The sequence below is a fragment of the Adiantum capillus-veneris genome, chromosome 4 (assembly GCF_014529385.1).
Source record: "Adiantum capillus-veneris isolate H3 chromosome 4, ASM1452938v2, whole genome shotgun sequence".
Classification (NCBI taxonomy): Eukaryota; Viridiplantae; Streptophyta; class Polypodiopsida; order Polypodiales; family Pteridaceae; genus Adiantum; species Adiantum capillus-veneris.
The window spans coordinates 36,838,460-36,855,460 of NC_140934.1; the positions used below are offsets into that span (position 1 = coordinate 36,838,460).

Below are 17,001 nucleotides of genomic sequence, written 5' to 3' on the forward strand. Positions count from 1 at the left end.
AAGGTTCATATTATCCTTAAGCTGGATTCCTTGCATCCATCTAGCATCTTCAAAAGGATAATTTTTGAACTTAATAAGATACCGTCAAATAATCTTACCATGTCGTAGTACCTTGTCTTCATGCCGAAGGATAGCTTGGGGTTGTAGGACCTCTTCTTGATCTTTGATTTCGGGAGGGTCTTCAATAATTGGTTCATTTGGAGGCTCTCCTTTGTAGGACTTGAGTAGTCTCACATGAAAAGCATTGTGTATGAGCCAATGGTTAGGTAACTTGAGTTAATAAGCCACCACATTGATTGTCTTCAAAATTTGAAAAGGACCATAATATCTTTTTGCTAGTTTAGCATAATACTTTTGATGGCCCGTAGGATTTTTGCCCATCGTTTTCCTCAATCGACTTTAGGAAACGTAAGTAAGACCCAATCATTTTCTTTGAATGTTAAGGCCCTTATGTGCTTCTCAGCAACAACTTTTTGTCTTAGTTAAGAGATGGATATAGTTTCCTTAATCTTTTGAAAAGATGTTTGTAGGTCACGGCTATACTCATTGGCAGCTAAGATCTTCCCATGTACTTTAAGTAGCAAGGGACTTTTAGGTTTTCCCTCTATGATTTCAAAAGGTGTTTTTCCCATAGAAGTATGGATAGTATTATTATACACATACTCTACAAGAGGTAAGTATTTTTCCCATTGTGAGCGTTGATCTACTTCTGTAACATAGGTCTTTAGTAGATCAAGAACCGTAAGATTGGCTATCTCACTTTGGCCATCCGTTTGTGGGTGATAGAGAGAAATTCAATCTTGTACCTAGATTTTCAAAGAGACCTTTCCAGAAATTAATGGTCATTCTAGGATCTCTATCTGACACGATGGATGTTGGCAATCCATGATGTTTGAAAATCTGTGATATGAAGAGAGTTTCCATTTGGTGTGTCTTAATAGTCTTCTTGACAGGGATAAAGTGTGCTTGCTTGCTAAATCTATCGACTATTGTCCATATTCCCGTATTCCCATGGATAGATTTTGGTAATCCAAAGATAAAATCCATTGATATACTCTCCCATGGTGAATTAGGAATTGGGAATGGATGGAGTAATTCAGGTTGCTTCCCTCTATCATACTTGGTCTTTTGGCACACTACACATATTGAAACATACTCTCGTATGTCCACTTTCATGGTAGGCCAATAAAAGTATGTCTTTACTCCTAAAAGAGTAGGTTGAATGCCTCTATTCCGTGCATAGGGAGGAGCATGGGATTCATACATGAATTTCTCACGAAGGGAGTGGGTAACACATAGACTATTTCCATGGAGAAGATAACCATCCTACAAGGTGAATGGTTCCTCTTTCTTCCCCAAAGCAAGGTCTGACATTAGGTCTTTAAGGTCAGGGTCAGTAGCATACTCATCTATCATAGAAGATAAATCATTGTGAGTTGCTATTGGCACAGCATTAACTTTTGGTCGTTGTGAAAGTGCATCAGCCACTTGATTCTGCTTACCAACAATGTGAGCAATGTGGAAATTAAATTGTGAAAGAAAATTTTCCCACCCATTTGTTTGTCAGAAAGCTTTTTTTGCGTCATGAAGTACTTGAGACTTTGATGGTCTGTTCGTAAGATGAATGGAGTCCCCAATAGATAGTGCTTCCATGTGTCTAGGGCATGTAGAACAGCTAACAGCTCTTTCTCATAAATGCCTAAGACTCATTCATCTGTGTTGAGCCTTTGGATATCATATGTTATGGCATTACCTTCTTGAAGCAAGACTGGTCAAAGGCAATCACCACAAGCATCACATTGGACCTCAAATGGATTTGAGAGATCTGGAAGAATAAGGACTGGTTGGGAGATAAGCTTCTCTTTGAGCTTGTCAAAAGAACTTTTCTCCTTATTTGAGAGAATTTTTCTATGAAGCGTCTATAGTATGCACACATACCAATAAAGATTCTTAGCTCATAGATTCTTAGCTTTATTGGTATGCACACATGCCAATAAAGCTTCTTAGCTCATAGATTCCTTTGATTAGGCCATGCTTTCATTACCTCCAACTTTGATGGATCCATACGGATACCATCTCGAGAGATAATATGACCTAAGTGTTGAATCTCTTGAAGGAAAAATTTTCTTTTCTTTTGATTGAGAAAAAGCTTATTCTCCCTTAATGCTTGAAAAATCACTTGGAGATGTTGCTTGTGTTCCTCCAAGGAATTGGAGTAGATGATGATATCATCAAAGAACACTCCAGTGAATTTGCGGTAGGGTCTAAGAATTTTCTCCATCAATCAATTGAATGTAGCTAGTGCATTAGTCAAGCCAAAAGGCATGACTAGATATTCATAAAGGCCAAACGTTGTACAAAAAGTGGTCTTTAGGATATCTTAATTCACTATCCTTATTTGATGGTAGCCACTTTTAAGGCCAATCCTACTGAAGTAGGTAGAGCCTTGTAGCTTATCAACAGATCTTCTACTCGAGGTACAGGAAATTGTTTTTTGATAGTGATATGGTTTAGTGCACGATAGTCCACACAAAAGCGGTATTTACCATCTTTCTTTTGCATTAAAAGGACTAGAGAGAAAAAGGGAGAGGAGCTAGGCCTCACCATTCCTTTGTCTACCAATTCTTGTACTTGCCTCATGATCTCCTCTTGTTGAGCTTGTGAAACTGGATAGGGAGGTTTGCTAGGTGGTGAGCTTCCTGATAGGAGCTCAATTCGGTGGTCATCATCCCCTTGATTTGGAGGTAATTCCATAGGGATATCATCAATGAACACATCTTGGAATCCTTTTAGAAAGTTATACAAGTCTAACTCTTCTTGATTCCTACCATTCACCTTTGATGAAACATTAGGACCTTTTAGGGATTCTTTGACAAAAACCATGTACGCAAAAACTGATCTTTTCAATGATTTATCAAGGGGGAGAGGATTTACAAGTGGTATAGTACGACGAGACTCATTAGCATCTATATACATATTCCTTCCCCTGTAGGTGAAGTAGATTCTCCTTTCAGGGAACTTCATGTTGGAAGCCATGCGGTTGATTCATGGTATCCCTAGGATAGCATCCTCATGTTGGAGAGGAGAGATCAAGAAGTCTTCTTTGTCGACATAGCTTTGGACATGAAGCCTCAACTTCCCAATCAAGGGAGTAACGGAGGCTTGCTGTACCTTGAAAGCGGCATCAGCAGTTACAACATCTCCCATCTCAAAAGCTTGAATGCCCAACCTGGTGGCCAACTCCATTGATATGAAGTTGAGAGTAGAACCAGGGTCAAACAAGATGAAATCATCATGCTCCCTTACCTTTCCCCAAGCATAGGAGAGAGGTGATCCTTTGCAATGAGTATCCTCTTTTGGAGCTTCGATAGTGGAAGCTCTAGGAGTCTCATTGCGAGCATTTCTTTTGGGGCAAGAACGATAGCCATGTCCTTGTTCCCAACACTTAAAACATTTGTGATCCTTGCAAAAATTTTCAAGCTCTTTAGGAGAGAGTTTATTTTTACCTTTGTTAACTCCTTTCTCCTTGGACTGGTTGTTGTTGTTGGAATTTTTGGGCATTAATTTTTCCCTTTGCATCACTTTTGTCTTTATTTTCCATGGGTTTGACGTACCGTCTAACCCCTTGTTGGAAATTGATGCGTGAAGAAACCATGGTATGGTGGATTACTTTGCTGATAGAGTCAGGCCATTGAGAGTTGACATACTCGGCCATCTCTTCAGGTAATCCCACACAGAATTGTTGTTTTTACTCAGCAAAGTCTATCTTTTGAAAGAGATTAGACTTGAGATGTAAATCCCAAAACTTATCCACATATTTGTGGATAGACTCATGAGAGAGAAGCCTTAAACTCTGCCATTCGGTGAGCACTTTGTCCTTTGCATCACTTGCAAGGAATTGCTTCATGACAGAAACTTGTAGAGTTTTCCATGTCTTTGGGGCTTCACCATTGCCTCAAAGGCTAGCCCACCATTGACGAGCCAATTTTTGGAAGTGCATAGCTACATGGCGTATCTTGGAGGACTCCATGAAGCCCTCGTCTCTAAAGGCCGCATCAAATTGTTGGATGAAGGCCAATAATTTGTTGATAGCACTAAAGGTGCCATCATAGGTGAGAAAAGAGATACTCTTTCCTCCCTCTTTGAACTTCTTGAGCTTTTGTGACCTTCGCCATGCAAGGTAAGATTTGCGATGTCCTCCCCTCTTATATTCTCTAGGAGAATAGCCATAGCTTTCATCCGTAGAGGAGGAAGGTGAAGAAGAAGGAGAAGAAGAAGGAGAAGAGGGTGACCTCTTTCTTGCCCTTTTCTTCCTTGGTTTCCTGTCTTCCCTTTTGGAGTGACAAGGAGAAGGACTATGGGTTAACCATTTCCTCTTGGGAGGAGTTGGCGATCGTTTAGTCCTCCTTCTTCATGGAGCCACATCTTTGGAGGAATTTTTAGGGATTCATTGCTTTCTTGATCTTTGGATTCCTCCTCTTGTATGGGAGAGAGTCTTCTTTTGGGGGTCTCTTCAAGAGGCCTCGTAAGCTCTCTCTCCTCTTGGAGAGGAAAGTAAATCCCATAAGCACAACGTTGTTGAGTAACTTCGGCTTGCAAAGTGGGGTTGCCCATAGCTTGTTGCAACCTAGTGACAAGATAATTGACAAACATGGGAGCATCATCATTGGCCCCTTCATGTGCAAAATCAAAGTTATCAATGTTCATTATCCTCTCTTGGTTATTGTCATCCATGCTAATTAAAATTATGTGTTTACTTAGTGTATGCTTTGGCAATTAAAAACCTTAGTTGCTACTCCTCTTAGCCTTTGAAAATAGGAACTTAAGTATCTACACCCACGGCTCGAATTGGTTAATTATAGAGAGTAGTGGAGTGAGTCTAACATAGCAAAGTTGTCGAGGGATAGCTCCTTTCGGACTTCTTATTGCTCAATAATGGTAAAGCCATCGGCAAGTCTAAAAAGACTCCATTATTAACACAAAAGCTCCCGAGGTGTGCACCATATCCCACATAGTGGGCTCAACAAAACCGATAATAGATCCCAGACCCACTTACCCTAATATAATTAACAAAAACAACCATTAATAGGCTACTTAAGGACCTCTCTTCTTAAGCAAGAAAAGAGAAACCAGATTCTCTGATACCAATGTAATGGAAATTGCCTATGAACTTTGAGAGTAGCGGAATTAGGCAATTAGGTGAAGTACTTTTCAGAGATTCTTTGTGAGAATAGCGGTTGAACTTAATTGATGGTAGCAACATAAACATGGTACTTAGTTAACTTGGCATAAACAATACTTTTGCAAGAGAGAGAGTTTAGAGAACATGACAATAGTTGAGGAACGGATTCATATGGAGCCGGTCCCCCCTCCAATAGCCATTTGTATTATAGTTTCTCCCATCAAGAGAGACTTGGTACAATACAATCTTTGTGTTCCTTGTAACCTAGGTGATGCAATGAATATGGAAAGCTTCATGCATCAGAAGCATAACATAAACTTGAAGAAAGCATTAACTATCCCAAGCCCTGCAACACCTTCGAAGGTGGAGAGAGCTCGCGGGGAATGAGGATAGGGAAGAGGAAGAAGAAACATTCCATAGGAGAAAGAAATAGCTCCTCACTTATCATTACTCTTCTTGCTATCATACATAATAGCATAGTAATGAAGATGGCAAAGATGGCAAGCTTAAGCATTGAAGCATGGCTCTTGGTTGGATTTTCATTCCATAGCCAAGAGTATTGGTATAGGCTTTCGCAAGCTTGGAGAAGGATGTGGTGTTCCTCAACTTTCACCAAGTGCGAATGGCTTTGAAAAATAAGTATGTGTGTGGAGTATATCCCCCTAGCAACCCCCCACCCCCCCTCCTTTCTTTGGGTGAGTGGTGACCTTTCTGCATGTTACAAGCTCATTTGACCCCTCTCCCCCTAGCCTTTCTGCATGTTACAAGCTCATTGGACCCCTCTCCCCCTAACCTATCACATGCAGCATGCAGTCAAGTACATGGGTAGTCTTTTGACAAGTGTTCTCCTTACCCCTTAGAGAGAGAGAGCTTGAAAATATCTAAATATTTGTTAGATGGAAGTAGCAGCTCATTGGACCCCTCTTTAACCCAACCAATAGCATTCAAGCACACCATGTGGCTAAGCTTAGTGAGAGTCTGGCATGTATCCCATGCGCTCTTTTAGAATTCCCCTAACTTTGAGATTTTAATGCATAGAAAGTTTCTCAAGCAACTTCCTCATTAAGTGTGTAGGTTCTCTTTTTTACTCAAGCATCTTACCCCCCATGCATAGGAAGCTTATCAAGCAACTTCCACATTAAATGTGACAAGTACCTCAAGTACCTTAGTCATCAAGCATGACAAGCACCTTATGTGGAGTTCCCACCTCAAGCATAGCCCTAGATTGATTAAGTTTAGGTCGGGTTCCCACCTAAAGCACAGCCCTAGCTTGCTTAAGTTTAGGTCGGGTTCCCACCTCAAGCACAGCCCTAGCTTGCTTAAGTTTAGGTCGGGTTCCCACCTCAAGCACATCCCTAGCTTTCTTAAGGTTCCCACCTCAAGCACAGCCCTAGCTTGCTTAAGTTTAGGGCGGGTTCCCACCTCAAGCTCAGTCCTAGTTTGCTAAAGATGGAATTTTAACACTAACTATTGGAGGTCTTTAATGAAGCTAACCCTAAGGTCTTCTAAGATTCATTAGTTAACCTTGCTCTTTTACAGACCATCTCTCATTTGGTCCCCTTTACCATTGGCCTCGTGTTGAGATAGATCCGGAAGCACATGTCTATATTCTAACCCTTGTTCCCATTTATTATCCCATATTAAATGATCAGTTTGATATGAGAAAATCATTTAGGTTGGTTAGATATTAGATATTTAATGACACTATATTCTCTCTCTTTCTCTCTCTCTCTCTCTCTTCCCCCAATGCGGTGTACACTTATATTCACATTCCACAAATTTATATTAAATTTTATTGAGTACGATTTTATTCATAACACCCATTCAAGGGTAGAAATAGCCGCTAGGTGCCTTTGGATGGATCCCGGCTCTTGGCCTAAACTCCATGCTTGGTTACGTTGAGAACTTCTCCCCTATGAAAATGCTTCCACAACGTTGATGTATATTGAAAATTGTATAAAGGTATTTAGGTTTCAAGATCCACCACTTGTCCAAAATCACATTTAGGGCTCGACATTAAGAAGAAAGGTCCTCTGATTGTCTACCTTGGGTATTGACATTAAAAGTACATGGCATTAAAATGAGGTCCACCACTTGTCTAAGCTATGGTCTAGCGAAGAAAGAGGGTTTTGGTTTCAAGAACAACTAGTTGGGCCACCACTTTTGTTCAACATTGATTCCATTGCTAGATTTTCATCTATTGGTGTATCAAGGGTGGTTTAATCACAATATTTGCTACCACTTGTCCAACCTACCTAGATCTTTTGCATGTTGTAACATGGGGAATTTGAACTTGAGATCACCCCAACCCAAGCTAAGCCCCATTGATGCATGGATAGAAGCAAGGTCAACCACTTGTCCAACATAGACTTGATTGGGCTCATTGCTTTGAGACTAAGTGGATCTATAATACTTATAACCCTCATGTATTTTGTAAAATTGAAATTTATTTATGACTATGAACTTGACAAGACCATCTTTTTAACTTACATGATGGATTTCAAATCTCGAGAGAAAGTGCATATGATACTTGATGATGAAATTGATGGTATTGGTTGTGTGTGTAGAACAGATCTAGATTTCCTTTTGTGGGGCTACAAAGACAGGACCAGGAAATGTATCTATACTAGTAGAGGAATGTTTGAAGGATGTGGTTCTACACCATTCGATGGCCTAAGTAGGGATTTTATTAATAACATTGAGTAATCACTTTTCAAAATACGTGATCACGTAATATTCACGTGACTTCCCCTTAACCGATAGAAATTGTTCAATTTGGTAAGATCAATGGGATTTCTTCACTTCTTGGTGAGCTTAGTTTAGAATTCTTATAGTTTCTCAGTGGGCCCATCGAGGAAAACATATACCTGGTGAGGTTTTGGTAGGTTTCTAAGTCACAACTTATCGGATTTTTTGTGATCACATTAATTGTCATTATGTGAATGTGATAATAAACATTGTGATCACATGAAATTTCACATGATCACATAAACATTAAATCCATGGGACTAAGCTTCTCTGGCATTCTTTCATAATAAATGATAATTTCATTGAAAAAACAATAGTTATAGTGGTGATGAACAAGGGAATCATTGTGATCTTCTAGTTACAGATGCAATACCCATAACAAGCCTAGAATTTGAAACATTGATTCGAGAATTTTGGAGAAATCAGAGGGACCTATTAAAGGATGACACAATGATGCAGATTGTAAATGAAGGGACCATATTATATGAATTTCCACATGACTATGTCAACATTCAAAAACTTGGTAATGATTTTGTGGATGTGGGTATTGAAAGGGCAAATGCAATCATTGAGAATATGGTTGAAGTGGGTAGCATCACTTTGCCAAAGTGGCCCATCAAGCAGACAACAATGTTGAATGGAAGCCCATTACAACGCTTTGTTCATATTGATGGTATGCATGATAGATGTGAGGATGTATCCAATGATGATAATGTTGGAAAAATTATTGATGGGAGTAATGTTGTCCCTTTTTCAAGGAAGAGACGATACACATTCATCAAAAAGACTCAAAAAGTAAAAGTAGCACCAGCTTGCTGCCTTTTATCTATCATCCGAGTCAATTCAAAGGGTTTCATGCATTGATTTTTGTGGACAAAAATGTTGTCAGTTTGCAGATCGTGATATGGTGACAAGGTTAAGCAAAGAATTTTGGAGATAGTATTAGAAATCATGCACTAATTATGTTTATGATGTTCTTTGCTATCAGAAAGATGAGAAGATACAATATCAATTTAGGCTAAATGGCTCTATTGTGTGTTGTAGAGCATGGTATGAGCTACATGGAATACCAAAGACATCATTTTATTGCTACAAGGAAAATTTTGAAAATGGTGTGCGTCAATATGTGCATGGAAACACATATACATTGAGAAGAGGACTTCAATATACCAGTTTAGCAAGAGCATTGCTAAACGAGTGTGTGGATAAAAACTCTGAGAAGATGGCACATAGAAGTAGAACACTTCTAGATGGCTCAAGAGAGACTCAATTAGTGATTCCATGAACGTAGAAACAAGTAGATACTTTAAACAAAATCAACATGACACTTGACCAAATGGGCTGTGATAAGAAGTTATCCCAGTCCTCTTTCAGTAGAATTTGGAACAAAAAATACCTACACGTCACTTTAACAAAGACAAGTGAGTTCTCTAAGTGAAATATTTGTAGTTCAATCAAGGCAAGGTTAGAAGCTAAACCTTCTCTTGAAGAGAGAGCTCTTCTGTTCAGAGAAGAGAAGAGCAAATATATCTATAGTTCAATCAAAGCAAGGCTAGACGTTAAACCTTCTCTTGAAGAGAGAGAGAGAGAGAGAGAGAGAGAGAGAGGGAGAGAGAAATTCACATGGCACAACAAAAGAGCTGTAGAGATTATATTATGCATGGCGCACATATTCAAAAACTCAACCACAAAAATATGGGTGTATAATTCATGATAAGATGGATCAAAAGAAAACTTTAATTCCTTGATTACGTATTGTTCTTAAGGGTGTGGATTCAGGATACAATTTGCAGGTGGCATTGATAAGTATGATAACTCATGGACATGGAGAAAGTCATAATTACAGACACTTTTTCTTGAATGGTTTGTGGCTAGATGATCCAAATCTTACAATTGGCTCAATTGCTAATTGTTTCCATAACCTAGAGAGGATAGATAAGCATCCTCTTGGGGATCTAGTAACAAATGGACTTCCAAGGAGTAGTGTTTCATGCTACATTCTTTGAACTCAAGGGATGCTTTGGACTACCACAACTTGTGTGATGGAAAAGATCCCATTGTGCAACCATCAGAAACTGTAGAAGAGGAATGAAGGTCAACATTTCAAAAGCTACCAGACAACTTGCTACTACAGCTAGATAATTAATTGTGTAGGGGAAAACAAAAATCGATATTTATTTGACTATTTGTTTGCTTGTTGCAGAGGGGTTTACAAAACTATCCAGCTAGGAGTTTTGATGGTCGGGCATACACATGAGGACATAGATGCCATGTTCAGTAGGTTTGTAGATAAGCTGAGAGTAACCCAAGCATATACTTTGCCGCATTTGGTGGATACATTACGAAATAGCTCATCTTCATCTCCATCTCCATTTCTGCTTACATAGCTCGCTGATTTCAAGCAATATTGTGATGTTTATCTTTGTGATGGACAAGACATACTTGTTGGACATTCCAAAACACTTCAATTTATGTTTTTTATGCAGGAGGGGACAGCAATGATGCAATATAAAGCACATGTAGGTGTGTCAAGTTGGAGTGGAAGTATTTGTCTTTGGAAAATAGATACAGAAGGCAAACCAATGCTACCACATGGAGATCCACGTCCTTTGGTACCAATGACGGAGTATGTCAAGGCTCATGAAGAAGTGATTTCAGGGTGAAGAATTATATAGGGTTTTGGAAAAATTTAGGGAATGGTTCAAGTGTTCCACGACATTTTAGACCTATGATAGATAATTGGAGTAAGGTAATTGATGAGATTGGAAAAGTAATTATATCATAGGGAGTCTTGTATGAAAATTTTTGGCCAAAAACTCAAGAATCTTGTCTCCTACAAAGGACTACAATGAATTTACAACACGAAACAGAAAGATTCCTTGGCCTTAAAGAGTTGAATGATCATTTTTGTGGTCCTCAACGGGATAGACCAAGGGAAGAGTTTGACCATATGACTGATGTGCACCAAGGTAACTTTGATATGCTAGTTCCAAGTGACACTGAAATCTATTCGATTTGGCTTGCAATGGCTTTATCTGACATTGATAATGAGCCTACATCACCAAACTACAGAAAAATTTTGATTCAATATTTGGCACCTTGTGCGCGAAAGGATGGGATGACAGATGCTCAAGCTTACACAAACTTTTGAAAAGGTTTGTGGGTTGTCAACTATAAGGACCCACAAGTGTGAAAAATTGTAGATACAATTGTTTGGTCCAGGAGACCTAGCAAAGAAGGACCATTTTCTAGACTTAAGATCCTAGAAAGGAATGATGTAAAAGCAAAAGCAGGCCTCAATCCTGCACATCAATCACGCTTGGATCAAAGTTTTGATACAATATCAAATTTTCAGTGGATTATGTGTAGCTTCTATTGTGACTATAATAGTCAATTTTGAAAACAGGATCTTTAGTTGTACCTTTCTTTGTTTTATTTAATCAATAGTATTTTTTCAAATTCATGTGTTATGTGTAAGTACTCTTGTTCTAGTGTTTATGAACACCATAATTCTATAATATTTTCACTCTTTTTACCAACCATACATTGATAACTTATCTCATTTTTTCCCACTTTAAGTGAAAATTTCCCAAATTACACGAACTTGGTCGATTTGGAGATTCCCATAATTAATGAGGGATTTCTACCAAAATACCTAATATGGTATGTACTTTCTCGGGCATTAGAATGGCCCTTCAGGCACTTGAACCCTCTTTCCCAATTTGGCCTTTGTTGAGCCCTTTTGGGCCCAAAAAACCACAGCATGCATACATTTTCACCATCCCTTGCCTACCCAGACCTTGCATACCAGCTTTAACACTTGATCTCACACCTGTAGGCACCCTTTGCACTATTTGGAACCACTTTTAGCTCGAACCAATTTTTCTTGCGCCAACGTGCATCGGCTAGGAAGGGGGAAGTGTTTGGCTAGAACAGCTTATAGGCACCCTCCTAGTCCGACACACAATCCAAAGCCACATTTTTGACATATTGTATCATATTTTTTGGGAAACTATGTAAATGAGCCTATGTATTTTGATCCTAGAGCTATGGATCCTTGAGTTGAGCTAGCTGTAAATGTCAGATTATGTACTCAAGACCCAAAGTAGCCAACCATTGGCCATTTTTTAAAGCCCTAGGTATAAAAGCCAATAACTCTAGTTTACAAAGGATGATTCTTTTGGAAAAGAAGAGCTCTGTTGAACAAACTATCAAGTGGCTTCACAACTCAAATTTGTGCATGCCATCATTGGGGATGGAGCAGCCCGATGCCTTGTACAAGCTAAGCCATCCAAATAACCATTGTTTGATGCCTCAATACCATTTTTGTCCATTCTTTATGAAAAATATATTTTCCTTCTTTTTTTTTAAATATTAGATAGACAGAAGTATACAAAATTGAATATTTAGTGCCAAAGCAAGGGCAGTAATGTTTGAGGTAATAATGCTAGTAATGTATGCGATAATAACGTGTTGCCATCTTGAATATACATCTTCTTGAAGTAACCAACTATTGTGTATCATATTGACTTGGTACAAATCCTTCTAGTGGGTGCATGTACTTGTCCAATCAGAAAGGAAAACATTTTGCCTTGGCATTATTGTAGGAGAGCATGTAGGGGTTCCGGTTGTCAAGTGATGGCATGGGTGTTGCACCAACTAGTGTTATGATATGCCATTGTGAAATAATCTTGACAATTCAATCGTTGTCGGTGGTCCTAGACCCTCCTACACACAGAGAGAGAGAGAGAGAGAGAGAGAGAGAGAGAGAGAGAGAGAGAGAGAGAACTTTCTCAGTACCGAAGATGGTGGCCTACACCTCAACCAAAGCGAAGCAAAGAATGGTACTTCTTGTGCCCTTGAGTTGACATTTTGATAAGCCTTAGATCAGCACCGATATTGAGAAACGTGCATGCAATTGGGATTGAAAAGTTGTGCAAATTTTCCAATGTTTTATTGATCGTAGGATATATATGATGACCCTGATCTGACGTAAGAGAACCAAAAATGCATGTGGAGGAGGCTGGTGGCTCATTTGATAAAAAGGCCTTAGGCCAACCAAGTCATCACATAAGCAATCACCTTTTTAAGAAGCTTCTCTCTGAAATTAAAGGTAATCCACATGCCCTCAACTTCGTTTTTGATTACATGTGGCCATCATCTGCTAGCTACAATGTCATTGAGAAGCTTGGTTGGCCTTGTTGTGACAATTCATTTTCTCAAGCTATAGTAAAATACTATTGAAGAAATTTTTTCAGTAAATAGTATATCACGATGAGTTCTTTGCCCATCTTAGTGTCTTCCAAATTGCGACATGCCTTCAAGACGCAAGCATAGATGCTATGCTTGGATTTAATGAGATGTTCTTCCTTTGCATCAACTAAAAACTGTCCAGAGATTCTTGGCCCTGCCCATGTTAGGCATATCCCACAATGAGTGCATTCTGAGAATTAACATTCAGGATAGTCAGCTCCTTGTGTTTTTTGAAGTACATCGCATCTTCTTGGCCCTACCCCTGTTCTACATATCCTGCAATTAGTGTGTTTCAAGAGTCGACATTCTATACAAGAAGCTCCACAAGCACTTTCTGTGCTTTCTGAAGTACACTATATTTGGCATACTTGTCGACCAAGACAATGCCAAGCACAAATTCTCTTTTGTGCAACCCTTGACTAAAAATAACATCTGGAGCGATGCCCTAGTTTTGCATCTATTGGCATACATGTCAAATGTGTCGACCGAGCATAATGTTTTTTTCAACATTATGAGCTCTTTTTCCCATCTCAGCGTCTTCCAAGTTGCCACGTGCCTTCAAGATGCAAGCATAGGTGATTGCATTTGGAGAGATGCGCTCCCTGGCCCTGCCACGTAGATTGTTGATCATATGTTTGCTGTTCTCTCCATGCACTGCTAAATGGAATTGTGCAAAGCTTGGAAAAGCACCATCACAATCAAGTAGGAAAAGCGCAGGCTGCAGGATGAAGCCCATGTGACACAGCGAGGCCCTCAGGTTGTGCTGGAAGCAGAAGACATTGATAACCCATTTCAGGTATAAATGAAGGAGTGTGTGTGAAATGTTTGTGTTCATATGTGTGTGTGTGTGTGTGTGTGTGTGTGTGTGTGTGTGTGTGAGAGAGAGAGAGAGAGAGAGAGAGAGACTGAGACTGCACGAGTTGCAGGTGTGGTACAAGGACGACTGGTAGAGATTTACAGAGGACAAGGCAGGCAATCCAGTGTTTGCCCTCATCAACAACGGCTCTAAGGCGGCTCTCAAAGCTGACGCCAATGCCGCACCTTCTCATATACTGTTACTGTTACGTACATCACTCACACCCCATATATGATCACTCACACCCCATATCATCCTGAATATATGATCATGCATGAAATGAAACTGGACCTCCCATTACGAGCCTAGCATGAGAATATTGATTATGTAGGTGTCTCTCTTCACTGAGTAATATTGATTGTGTAGGTGTCTCTCTTCACTGAGTACTGCGTGCAGTTTCCTCCTCATCGGAGTATGTGAGTACCATCTTCTCGGTGGTGGCTTTTCAGATTCCCTTGAGGCTTGGCATTGAGACGTCCGCTCCAAAACCACGCGATGGTGTTGCTGCCATTCTCAACCCCTCCTCCTCCTCTGCTATCTACAGGGACGTGGACCATCGAGGCTTTTGGTAGCTCGATCTCTCCCCGTTGTCTCTCTCATTTCCTCACTTGGGCTTCAAATCATGGATATCAGTATCAAGGATACCATTCAAGGGGATTATTTCTAGTTGAATAGGAGAACATTGGGTTTTTCCATGAACGATCCACTGTATATACAAGGGCCTTAAACACACTTGATAAAGAGGGTTCACATATAATAAATTATGAAAGACTCAAATCAACTAATGTATTGTCATGCCTCCAGTTCCGAAGGCCTATATTCCAATCACAATGGGTTAACCAGATTCTTGTTGCTAAACCACCTCATACGGATGTAACATTCACCTTTGGTGCGGGGTCTTTCAATGATGAGCTTGGAGTAGTTGGAGTCAATCAAGCAAACAAAAATGGAGTGCAAGAGGTAGTACATTCCTCTTTCCATGTTATCAACCCAATCAAGTTTATATATATATATATATATATGTATATCTTTTGATGCATGTAAACACTTTTTCTCTTAAAGAAAAAAAAAATAGCCATATTATATGTTAGGAACTGTCAAGTATGTTATTTATCATCTTAATGATCTTGTGTTTAAGAGTGATCAACCAAAACTTCCATCAACTTCCCTTTGATTATCTTCCAAGGTAAACTGCAATCTAATGATAGAACTAGCTACATATGGTTTTTGGCTAGCCATACGAATTTGTATTTGATATGTCACGAAAATAGTCCAAGCAAATTCTTCTACAAATTCATCATGGTCTTGAAGGTGAGGAGCTCAACTTGAGTAACTCTAAACTCTGTAGTAGTAAAAATAATGCATCAATTGATACCACCATTCTTTGACTAGGGGCCAATCATGAGAAGCGTCTCTAGTTGAATCTTGAAGTTGTTGCAAGCATTGAGGGTGTACCTCACATTTATATTTAATTGACCCTAATGTGTTCAAGTATCTACCCATTTAAAGAAATAGGGACATTCTAAACAGAACAATAAAACTAGAAACCGACATATACATGTCAAACCTATTTTTCCACCTCTTCTTAGAAATTTGATTAGATGGGCCTCATTAATCTCAAGATGACATGTGACAACTTTGTCAAATTAACCTGATTATGTTGTCATGTTAAGATGTATAGTTAGAGCATTTCGAACATTGGGATTATGAAAGTAAATTTTTAGTTATGATTTTATATTTTTACTTACACACTCCACAATTGTACACATAATTAGACATATTACTTGATGATGGCCTTAGGTTTGGTATAAAGTGCCTACTGCTAGTCCACTCGAAGATTCCAACTCTTCATTCTTTATCATTAGTAAGATGAATGGAAAAGCTTTAAAAGGATCCACAAAACCAAGAGATAAGGTATGGTTTACATTTTCTTATTTCTTGAATAATCATATGAGATCACATAGCCCACTACACTTCCTATTCATGCTAACCTATAGTAAGATGAATGGAAAAGCTTTAAAAGGATCCACAAAACCAGGAGATAAGGTATGGTTTACATTTTCTTATTTCTTGAATAATCATATGAGATCACATAGCCCACTACACTTCCTATTCATGCTAACCTATAGTTTTAATTATGAATAATATTTGATATGTGAGCCACCAATTGTTTATCACATTCCAATAAATGAATATTTATAAATATATATTTTTGGTCCTACATAGGTCATATTAACAGATTTTGATCCTCTTGATTACAACTTTGTCTGGTCCAAGGATCGATCACTGAGTAATGGACAGAGATACCTTGCCATAAATCTTGCAAATAGTGATAGCAAACTACATTGGTTTCTTCCACCGGACAATGAGTACCAAAATGCAGCTTATAACCATTCTCTTACCTTACGTGAAGCTACAAATTCGTCTGATACTAGAAGCCAATGGAGTTTTGTTCCCTTTACCTCTTGATGTAAGTTTTACTTGAAGCCTCATTGATGCAATATATTTGTTAAACCTTTTAATGATAATATTGATGAGATTTTTATAGTGTTTCTAATTTGTGATTATTGATGTTCTAGGTCATTCATGTGAATTTCATGGTTCATGGGAAGAAGTAGCTAATTTTTCACAAGTTCCTTCGCACGTCTTTTAACCATGTCTACCACTTTTTAAGTAGCCAACAATAGATAATGTACTTGACAGTCGAATAAAGACATGTACTTTATTAACTTTTATGTTTATTAATGGCTTAAAAAACCATACAATGTTGTTCCGTTATGAAATAATCATGTTACAATCCATGCTTTAAATCTCTATGGGTATCCATTACCATCACATCTGAAATTCCCATCTTGTGTACACCCCCACTAAATACCATATGTTTCTAAATTAAAGTCTCAGTTTGCAAAGTGATTTTTGTTTTACCAAGGTTTTAGGGTTGTCCTATGTATGTTTTCTCTCA

General features: G+C 38.8%; 1 pseudogene; it reads left to right on the forward strand.

Annotated features, from left to right (window-relative positions):
- Nucleotides 1–8,380: 8,380 nt before the first annotated feature.
- On the forward strand, nucleotides 8,381–16,657 carry LOC147458984 (uncharacterized; annotated as a pseudogene).
- The last annotated feature ends 344 nt before the right edge of the window (nucleotides 16,658–17,001 follow it).